This window comes from Hibiscus syriacus, unplaced genomic scaffold (genome assembly GCF_006381635.1).
Source record: "Hibiscus syriacus cultivar Baekdansim isolate YM2019G1 unplaced genomic scaffold, ASM638163v2 tig00111650_pilon, whole genome shotgun sequence".
In the NCBI taxonomy this organism is placed as follows: Eukaryota; Viridiplantae; Streptophyta; class Magnoliopsida; order Malvales; family Malvaceae; genus Hibiscus; species Hibiscus syriacus.
In genome coordinates, this window is record NW_024063146.1 from 848,535 (window position 1) to 858,449 (window position 9,915).

Here is a 9,915-nt window from a genome sequence, read left to right on the forward strand (position 1 = left end):
GAAAGTCAAAATGAAATTTTAAAAAATGATTTAGAGCTTTCAAAAGTCAAAATCAATGATTTAGAAAAAGAAAATTTTGATTTTAAAGTTAAGCTTGAGAGCTTAACAAAAGAAAAAGAATTAATTTCTAAAAATAACTCATTATGTTTAAAAATGGCAAAATGCTCACATTGTCATTTTCATGTTCATTTGGAACATACTTGTCCTATAAAGAAAAGAAAATCTTTTAAAATTAGACAAGTATGGGTTCCTAAGGGAACAAGGGCATTGAAACTAAATTCAAGGATCCAAAGCAATTTGGATACCAAAATCCAAATAAATGTCTCTTGTAGGTGTGTGGGAGTAACGATGATGAAAATTAAGAAATCAAGATGCTCTAGCCACACTAAAAGGATTGGGTAACCTCTAAGCTTAATGCTTTTATTTTGGGTTATTTGATTGCTCATTTAAGTTTATGCATGCATGAGTTTTGATTTTAAATGATTATGTTTTGTTTTTCATCTCATGTATGTTAAAAAAGATGTTATGATGAACATTTTAAAGTTTTAATGATTTTTTCATAATTTTTAGTTCATCATAATGAATTTTGGTCAAAATTGATTTTCGGTCAAAATTGATTTTCAATGCAAATGATATCTCTCTAACAATTGATATCCAAATACTTTGATTTTACAAACTTTAAATTTTTGAACTTAATTTTAAATGGTTATACAAGTGATTTATTATAAATGATATCTTTCTAACAATTGATATCCATTTTCAAATGCATAACATTTTTGGAAAGCTTTATGCATATCTACTTATTTTCAATTTGGTATTGCATAAAGTATTTTAGACTTGATATATTGAATTTCATGTGTTACTAACATGTTTGTTACTCTTTGTTGAAATTCAATTTTGTTTAAGTGTCAAGCTTTTAAAGTCAAATTTTTGTTTGGAATGCACTTTTTGAGGGGGAGCTTTGATTTTTCAAATTGTTTTTAATGTAAAAATTACCACTTACTCTCCAAATTTATTTTTGAACTTTAAAGTTGAATTATTTTTTATCTAACAAAAAGGGGGAGAAGTATGGTTTGAAAAATTCAATTTCTTAATGATAAAGGGGGAGTTGAACATTTTCATATATTTTTCAACAATTGATATATTTTTCATTAAATTTTTATTAAGGGAGAGTTTTTCCAAAAACAATTTTTCAAATGTTTTGTTATATCAAAAAGGGGATATTGTTGAACTATATTTTGATATAACAATTAAGGCAAAATGTTTTTGGACTTGAATTGAATTTATTCAAAGTTTTCAAAGTTTTCAAAAATAATTCAAAGTCCTTAAAACTTGGAATTGAGCACAAAATAATTTTTTGGACAATCAGTACCGATACTATTCTTAGAGTATCGATACCTCATGAACAATACCAATATTGTTCATATGGTACTGATACCAAAGGTAAGGGAAATATCGACACTCACTAGGTAGTATCGATACTACCAGCATTGCTCAAATTCCAGAATGTAAAAATGGTACCGATACCAAAAGGGCACCGATACTACTTTAAATAGTAGTATCAATACCATAGGCATAGTATCGATACCATCAGGGCCCAACAACTATTAACAGCTAGTTGATTTAAATATAAACAAAGGTAGTACCGATACTCCCTTTAGGAGTACCGATACCCTCTGTTTGGGCAATTTTATTTTGCATATATTTCATCCTCAAAAGCTAAAAATCATCCCCAACAGCTAGAAAAGGCCACAACAACATTCCAACATATAAATACAAGTTGAAGACACTTAAAGAAGGGTGAGAACACCTATCCAAGCAATCAAACATAAGAGAAGAGTTTTTCACTCTTTATTCCATTTCTCTTGTAAATATTTGTTCTTGTGAGCTAAATTTTTGTAAACAGCTACCTTAGAGAGGTTTCTTTGTTTACTTCTTTTATCCTTTTTGTAAAGGGTTTTTGGTTCTATCTTAGCCAAGTAAAAAGATAGAAAGTGTAAAGGTTATCTCTTGATCCTTTAAAAAGAAAGAACAAATTAGTGAATTTGTTAGAAAATCCTAAGTGAGGAGCTTGTAGTGGAAGTAGACTTGGTTGATAAGTCGAACCACTATAAATATTTATGCCAAATTTCTCTATCTTTTTCTCTCCATACTTCCTAATCAAATTATTGGCAATTCACCCCCTAGTGCAATTTTCGGTTGTTCAATTGAGCCTCTTCGATTCTAACAGGAGTCAATTACAATCAAGGAAGGATTAGCACCCTTGTACTGCTCTTTCAGTACTAATTTAATTTTTGATTATCTTAATTACGAAAATTAAAAGTTAAATTAAAATTTGAAATTCGATCTGAATTACTTACCTTTGATTGATTAAAATTGTCCTAAAAAAGTCAAAAATAAAGTTAAATAAAAAATAAAACAAGATAAAAGAATAAATGCGAAGAAATAATATTAGGGTTAGAATAAAGTAAAAATTAAATAAATTTAAATTAAAAAGAAAATTTAAATTAAAAAGATTAAATTGAAAAGAATTAAAATTCAAGAATGAAATTGAATTAATTGAAAATTGCAAGGAGAAATATAAAAGTTAGTGGATTAAATTATAAAAAATATAAAAAATAAAATAGGGACTAAATTGAATTAATTTAAAATTCCAGGGCAAATTTACAACAGGTGACCAAAATGAATTATGTATCAAAAGTGCTTGGACTGCGAAAATAATATAACCATTTCATAATTTCACATTGGCCCACCCTATAAATAGCCCTTAAAACAAAAAAAAAATCATTTTTAACCCATTTCTAAAAATAAAACCTTCAAAACTCTCTCCCTCAAAATCGACCGGCCTATAGCCAGCCACCCTCCAGACGAGACATCATTCCCCGGACCGCCACTTCGGCCACCGCCTCCGGTGGCCGAAAACCTAAAGGCATATCCCAAAGCTCCCTCTTAATGTCCTGAACCCAAAACTGACCACCAAAACGCTCAAACAACACCCATATCAAAGTAGAACTAAGAAAAACCTCTCGGGTATTACCTTTGTTCAACAGTGACTGACAATTTTCCTCATTTTCGAACCGAGACCAACGCTCGACTTTGATGCCTTTTATATTTTTAGTGTTTTTTCTTATGATTGCCATGTGATATTTGTTTCTTGATATTTCTGTTATTTCGATTTTTTTGTGTTGCTTCGATCTTTGCTGTTGTGTTCTTGGTGGATTTTCGATTTCTTGTTGTGTTTGGTTCGATGGCTTGGTGGGGTTTATATAACCCCTCCGACAGTGGTGGTTTTCGAGCATCTTGGGGTATTTTTGAGTATTTTCGGGTTGTTTCTCGGTTGTAAGTGTTTGACCGAAGATCTCAGATGGTTCAGTCCGAGTTGCTATGATCTTTGGGGTTATTTTTTGGTTGTTCGTGGTTCGTATTTGACTGGAGATCTCTAATGGTTCAGACCGAGTTGCTTCGATCTTTGCATTTTAAACACTGAAATCTCGAGCGACTAGTAATCTCGTAGGCGCGTGATTCCCACGCGCTGTCATCGGTGGCTCTCGAGCTTCTGGAACCTTCTGGGATTTGATCTTACCGTTGGATTGGTTGCAGATCCAACAGTACAAGATTGGTTGTAGTGTGATGATATTTTAGGGTTAAAAACCATGGCTCTTTTACAATTCTGGTTGTTGATCTCCATCTCGATCTAACGACTCTTATTTGTGCAGCGATGGACTTAATGATGAAACCCTAGTGGTCTGGCTTGCTTCTTGGGCCTATGATTTTCCACCGGGTCTACCAGATCAGGCTACTCGATTGGGCTCCATTTTTGGACTTGGATATTTGAACCCCTTTTATTGGACCAGACTTGGACATAAAAAAAGAAAACCGAAAAATAATATTAGTAATAAATAAACAATACTATAAATAATATATAACATAACATAACATAACATAACATAACATAACATAGCATAGCATAGCATAGCATAGCATAGCATAGCATAGCATAGAATAGCATAGCATAGAATAGCATAGCATAGCATAGCATAGCATAGCATAACATAACATAACATAATTTTTTTTTAAAAACTATATATATCTATATATTCAAAATATGTTTTCAAAACTATATTATATAGGTTTTCAAAAACCCTTTTAAAAAAATATATTATATGTTTTCAAAAACACTTTTTTAAAAAAAAACTATATATTATATGTTTTCAAAACAATTTTTAAAAAAAATATATATTATAATTCTTCAAAAACTATACTATATATTAATATATATATATTATCATATAAATAAGCCCCTTGAAGTCTCTGACGAAAATAGGTGTCTACAATTATAAATATTTAATTTTAGATTCTATTTGATATATTAAATAATATTATATGTGAAAAGAATATATATATATATATATATATATATATATATATATATATATATATATATATATATATATATATATATATATATATATATATATATATATATATGGTAAGAGTAAATCAAAAAATCAAAATCAATTTGTACTTTAATACTATAAATGATTACAATTAAATTTATATAGAAATTTGAACAGCTCGACTCAACTGAAAAAATTTCTTATTAAGTTTGAGTCATAAAATATGACCTGTCAATTTGAATAACTTGAAACTTTTTTATTTGACTCGATTGAATACTCACCCCTAACATGAAAAACATTTTCTAACCATGTTTTTTCCACCTATTTTTTGGAAATTTCTTGCCATCCTGCAATTTGTTTTTGGGAACTTTTGCACAACAGGGCGCCACAAGAGAATTTTTCAAACATCCTAAAGGAAGGCCAAGATAAGTACAAGGAAAAATTTCACCGTTGCACTTGGTCGAGGTTTTCGTTTAAGCAACCTCGGAGTCTTTTAGTATACATAATATTTACCATAATAAAAAAAATTATAATGCTAATAGTTATGTACTTTTATTACATTGTTAGACATGTAATGACTAGTAAATAATATGACTAATGGGATCGGTTTAAGTGGTAAGAAATTTGATATGTTTAAACAAGTATCGCGTTCGAGTCTTTCTGTATACAGAAAAACTAATATAGGATTTCCAAGAGTTTGTGCATCGGGTTATTTTCATTGGGTCTGCTCAGAAAATTCGTGAAGTACGAAGTGGTAATTCTCGTAAAATCAAAAAGAGATTTAGACAATATATTTTCTATTACCTCAGAAGAAACCTCTAAATCAAGAACCAACCAAATCTTATTTCAATAAACCTGAAAAGATCAATTATGTTCCAAATCCGTAGTAAGTGACTAGATCATTTCCTCGAGCTATCTCCGTTGAGATGGTTTAGGTTGAGGTTTTCAGATTCTGATGTTTAATTTATGTTAAAGCCAATATTTAGGGGAGTTCCGACATCAATATTTAGGTGAACATAAAACCTGAGTTGATTGTGGAAAAAAGAGGTTGTTCCTACTCGATATGAGTCAGAATAACACTATGGTGACAAGGAAAGAAGTAATTATCTAACCATAGTGATTTCAACTATTAAAGGCTGAGAAAATGATTTGGAAAGGTTGAGAGATGTTTTTGGCCTGCACCATCGATGCAAAGAAATTCGAGCCAAGTCAAGTTGGGAATAATTCCAACTGTCTGTGAATATGTTGATGTATTTTCAGAGGAACTTCCTCGATTATCTTGAGTTCGTGAAGTGGAACTTGATATAAAGGCGCAACCACCGGTCTCTATTTCCCCATATTGTACAACTCCTACCGAACTTAAAGAATTGGGGGCTCAAATTTTAAAACTCTTGGCCGTAGGCTCTATACAATCTAATATATCGTTGTGGGGGAGTTTCAGTTCTCTTTATCAAGAAAAAAGACAAATATTAGTTTTTGATATGGTCTGAGGCTCAAATTTAAGAACTCTTGGTCACAGGCCCACTAGTATAAAGATTAACTATGTATCTAGTCACCCAATTATTATATTTGTTTTATTTTGGCCACTCAATTATTTTTTTCAAAATCACCACTAACGTTACATTTTAATATTAGTAGTATGTCGTTAAAAAATCAACAGAACTCCTAACATGAAATATTTATTTTTTTCAATAATGACGTGACAATATCTTTTGGTGGCACCAAAACGTAATTTACCCTAGATATAATTGCAACAGTCCATTTTATTTTTTAAATTGGTGAAACTAATAAAAAAGGATAAATTACACATTTAGTACTTAAATTATCAGTTTTAATCATTTTAATACTTAGTTTCAATTTTTTCAAAACCATATCTAATAGAATGCCGAGATAATTTTGTAAACATAATATATAAGAAATTTATTATGTAAAATTAAATAAATTTTATAGATTTTTTTATTAATCTAAAATAAATATAATATAGTATATGTTCAAAGGTAACTCTCAACCATTTGAGATTTATCGCTCGTACCTCTGACATCGTCAGTGCTCGAACATGGGACCTCAAGTAATAAAAAAATTCATTTACCACCGAGGTCATGTGATTCATGCAAAAAATATAAATAAGTAAAATAAAATAAATAAATTTTATATTTTCTTTTATAAATTTTTGTGATTGATATTTTAGAATTTGTCAATTCAATATAAATATTTAAATCAATAATGATCTTTATTATATTTTTTTATAACACCACTAATTTTCAAATCATTAACTAAATAATTTGGATAATAAAACTTCATATGCAAATAAAACTTATATAATTTTGTAATTGTAGATCCATCCCTATCTATATCAAATATCTTATCTTTTCCTGCACGAGACGGCTGTCATTGCACAAGTGCTTTGACGTCATTGCCTTCTATATACTTATTACGTTTAACTTTTATCAGCTTTATGTTTGGCATAATATAAAAATAAATATCTAAATTTATATTGTTTTTTCTAGTATTCAAATTATTTTAGTTAATTTGTATGATTAATATTACAAGCGTTATTATTTTATGTATTTTGATTATAATATCATAAAAAATTCTGTTATGCGACATATGTCACATTTTGATAATTTGAAAATCTTTTATTTAAAACAAAAATTTAAAAATGTAATATTTTTAAAAAAAATTTAAAATGTTTGATTTTTTTAACCCATATTATTTACATATGTGAGTTTTCAAGTGTTTAAATATAATATTTTAAGTATATATTTATTGAGTCATTAAAAGATCAATACATGTATCACTATCGTCGCTCAACTCTTGCTTGTGCACTTACATGTATACTATATGTACCACACACGTTTGTTATTTTCAAATAAAATTAATATAGTTTTCTTTTTTATATTTTTTACTCATATTTTTTTTTCTTTCATTTCAATCTCAATTTAAAGAGTTTTGAATATTTTATGTTACAGACGCGCATATAATAATTGCATATGAAGATTGTTCAACTATATATTTATTTATTTATTTATTTATTTATTTATTTATACATGCATTATATTTTATCTTTATTATTAATTTCCTTGACTGCCGGAGGTCTTCCACGGAAACTGCTCTGAACCTGACGTTGGAGACAGCCTACTACACTACCTCCCCTTACCTTATTATATATGGGAATATGATTTTATTATTGTTGTTGAATATTTTATGTTACGTAAGCCAAAAACACTTCTTGCTGAAAACATCTTTGGCTTACGTGAGACAAATGAACGTTAAATATTCAGTTTTCTGCTATTAAAATTAATGCTATAATTAATTTATTCGATTTAATTACATTTGAATTTTAAAATAATTGGTATAATTTTTTGAGATATTATCGGTTTTGAAATTAATGCTATAATTAATTTTTATAATTTAATTACTTTCTAAAATATTATTTATTTTATAGTTAAATAATTTGTTCTCTCCTAATTTAATTTGTGCTCGCCCCTGCTTATAATAACAATAGATTTAAAATAAGATAACTGAACCTATTTTCATGTAAAAGAATACATAAAATGTAAGAAAAAAGGTTTCTATATATATATGATTGAATATTCATCTCCTGGAAGGCTTCATTAGGAGAAGAATAAAAAGTTCAGTTGAGGTGAGTTTTCTTGGCCTTTTCCAAAATCTTTTTTTTTCCTCTTAGGAACTTATGGAGCTACAATTGGCTTCAAAGGGCATGGAATTTACCCTAAAGAAGAAGAAGTGGGTTGCTTTAATGGCTGCTTTTGGTTTAACTACTTATGGCTTCTATAGAGTTTATCACTTTCCAGCCATAGCTCAAAAGAGAAACGGAGTTTTCAAGCTTTTAGGAGCTTTGGTTTCCATTACTGAATCTATCTCCCACTGTGCTGAAACAATCGGAGTTGTTTCCAAATATTTCAATGGTTTTCTTCAATCAGAATCAAACCAAATTCCTCATAGTTTGAAACAAGTTTCCAAAATCAAAAGCTCCAATGAGTTCTCGCAGTCCATATCAAAGGTTACACAAGCCTTGACTGCAGGAATTTACAGTGGTTGCAAATCTGAGGCAAGTAGAAGTTCAATGGATCAAGCAATGGATAATCTTTTCACTGAAGCTGGTGCTGGTTTTGCTTCTGCTGTTGTTGGGAGCTTTGCTAGGAATTTGGCCATGGCAGCTTGTTCAGAGCGGCAACAATCTGATGTCGGATATTTGAACTCGAACTATAACTCGATCCCGAGCAGCTGGTTGAACGTTGTGTGTTGTGGTGATGAGTTTAGAAATCTGATTGGGGATTGTATCCAAGTGTTTGTCAGTTCCATGGTGTGTGTTTATCTTGAAAAGACTAAAGATGCCAACACTTTTGATCAGTTCTTCTCAGGGTTGACAAATCCTAACCATGAAACACAAGTGAGAAACCTGTTGGTCACTGTCTCTAATGTTGCGAGACTCTTGTGAGAACATCTCATCAAGTACTTTATGAAGAAGAAGATGATGAAGCAAGGGACTCATTTCATGATGATGATGATGATGGGTGGGTTAGAAAGCTGACATCAACTTTAGCAGAACCAAAAAACAAGAAATTTGTACTTGATTTGAGTGGAAGGATTGCTTTCGAAACAGCTAGATCTTTCCTACAAGCTTTGCTTGAGGTACTGAGTCAAGGCATGCAAAAATGTGTGAAATTTGCTCATGAAACAGTCGTACGAGGTGGTCTTGAGATAGTGCGATACGTTCCTGCAAAGTCATCGGTTGTCGCCGCCGTAAGTCTGTCGCTGTGCTTGCATATTATTGGTGGTGTTTGGATCCTGGTGCCGGTCTGAATGCGTTCATGTGTTCGGTTTTTTTCACTGTATTTTCTGCCCAAATCAATGAAGTTATCGACTGAATAAAATTCTATTGCCGTTTGTAATAGTCTCTGTATTTCGAAAGTATCCATGGAATCATTTAGGAATTGTTATTCCTCAAAAGATTGGTTCAAGCATCAATAATTTTAGAAGTACAAATATCTAATATCAAAAGATTGAAAATTATCTTTTAAGAGAAAACTACCTTGTATTTATTCTAAACTAATAAAAAAATAAATAAAAAATCCATGAAACCATTTAGCAATGACTAATCTGCTATGGCCTACAAGTGTACTGCCCATAAGTGCCTTCAATGGCTCACGTTCACTTCTGCAACCATTTGCTGCGTTTCATTGAATGAACCCACCAACATAATACTAACAAGTACGGCACTCTTAAATGTACTGTCGGTTTCATATAGTGATGGATCGTGGGATTAACGAGAGTGGTCGTTCTCTTCTAAATATTTCAAATTTTTTATATATTTTAAATATTTATTGTTAGAAATTTGATAACAGAAAAATATATACGTGATATCAACATAAACTAAAATATGCCTAAGAAATAACGCAATTCAATTATGCTTTTCACAAGTGAGGAAAATAATAATTCACTATATCACACATGATATCATATGTAAAAATTCAATATCTATGCCAAAACTTGA

The 9,915-nt window shown here is 30.1% G+C and overlaps 1 pseudogene; it reads left to right on the forward strand.

Annotated features, from left to right (window-relative positions):
• Positions 1 to 8,020: 8,020 nt before the first annotated feature.
• On the forward strand, positions 8,021 to 9,313 carry LOC120166959 (annotated as a pseudogene).
• The last annotated feature ends 602 nt before the right edge of the window (positions 9,314 to 9,915 follow it).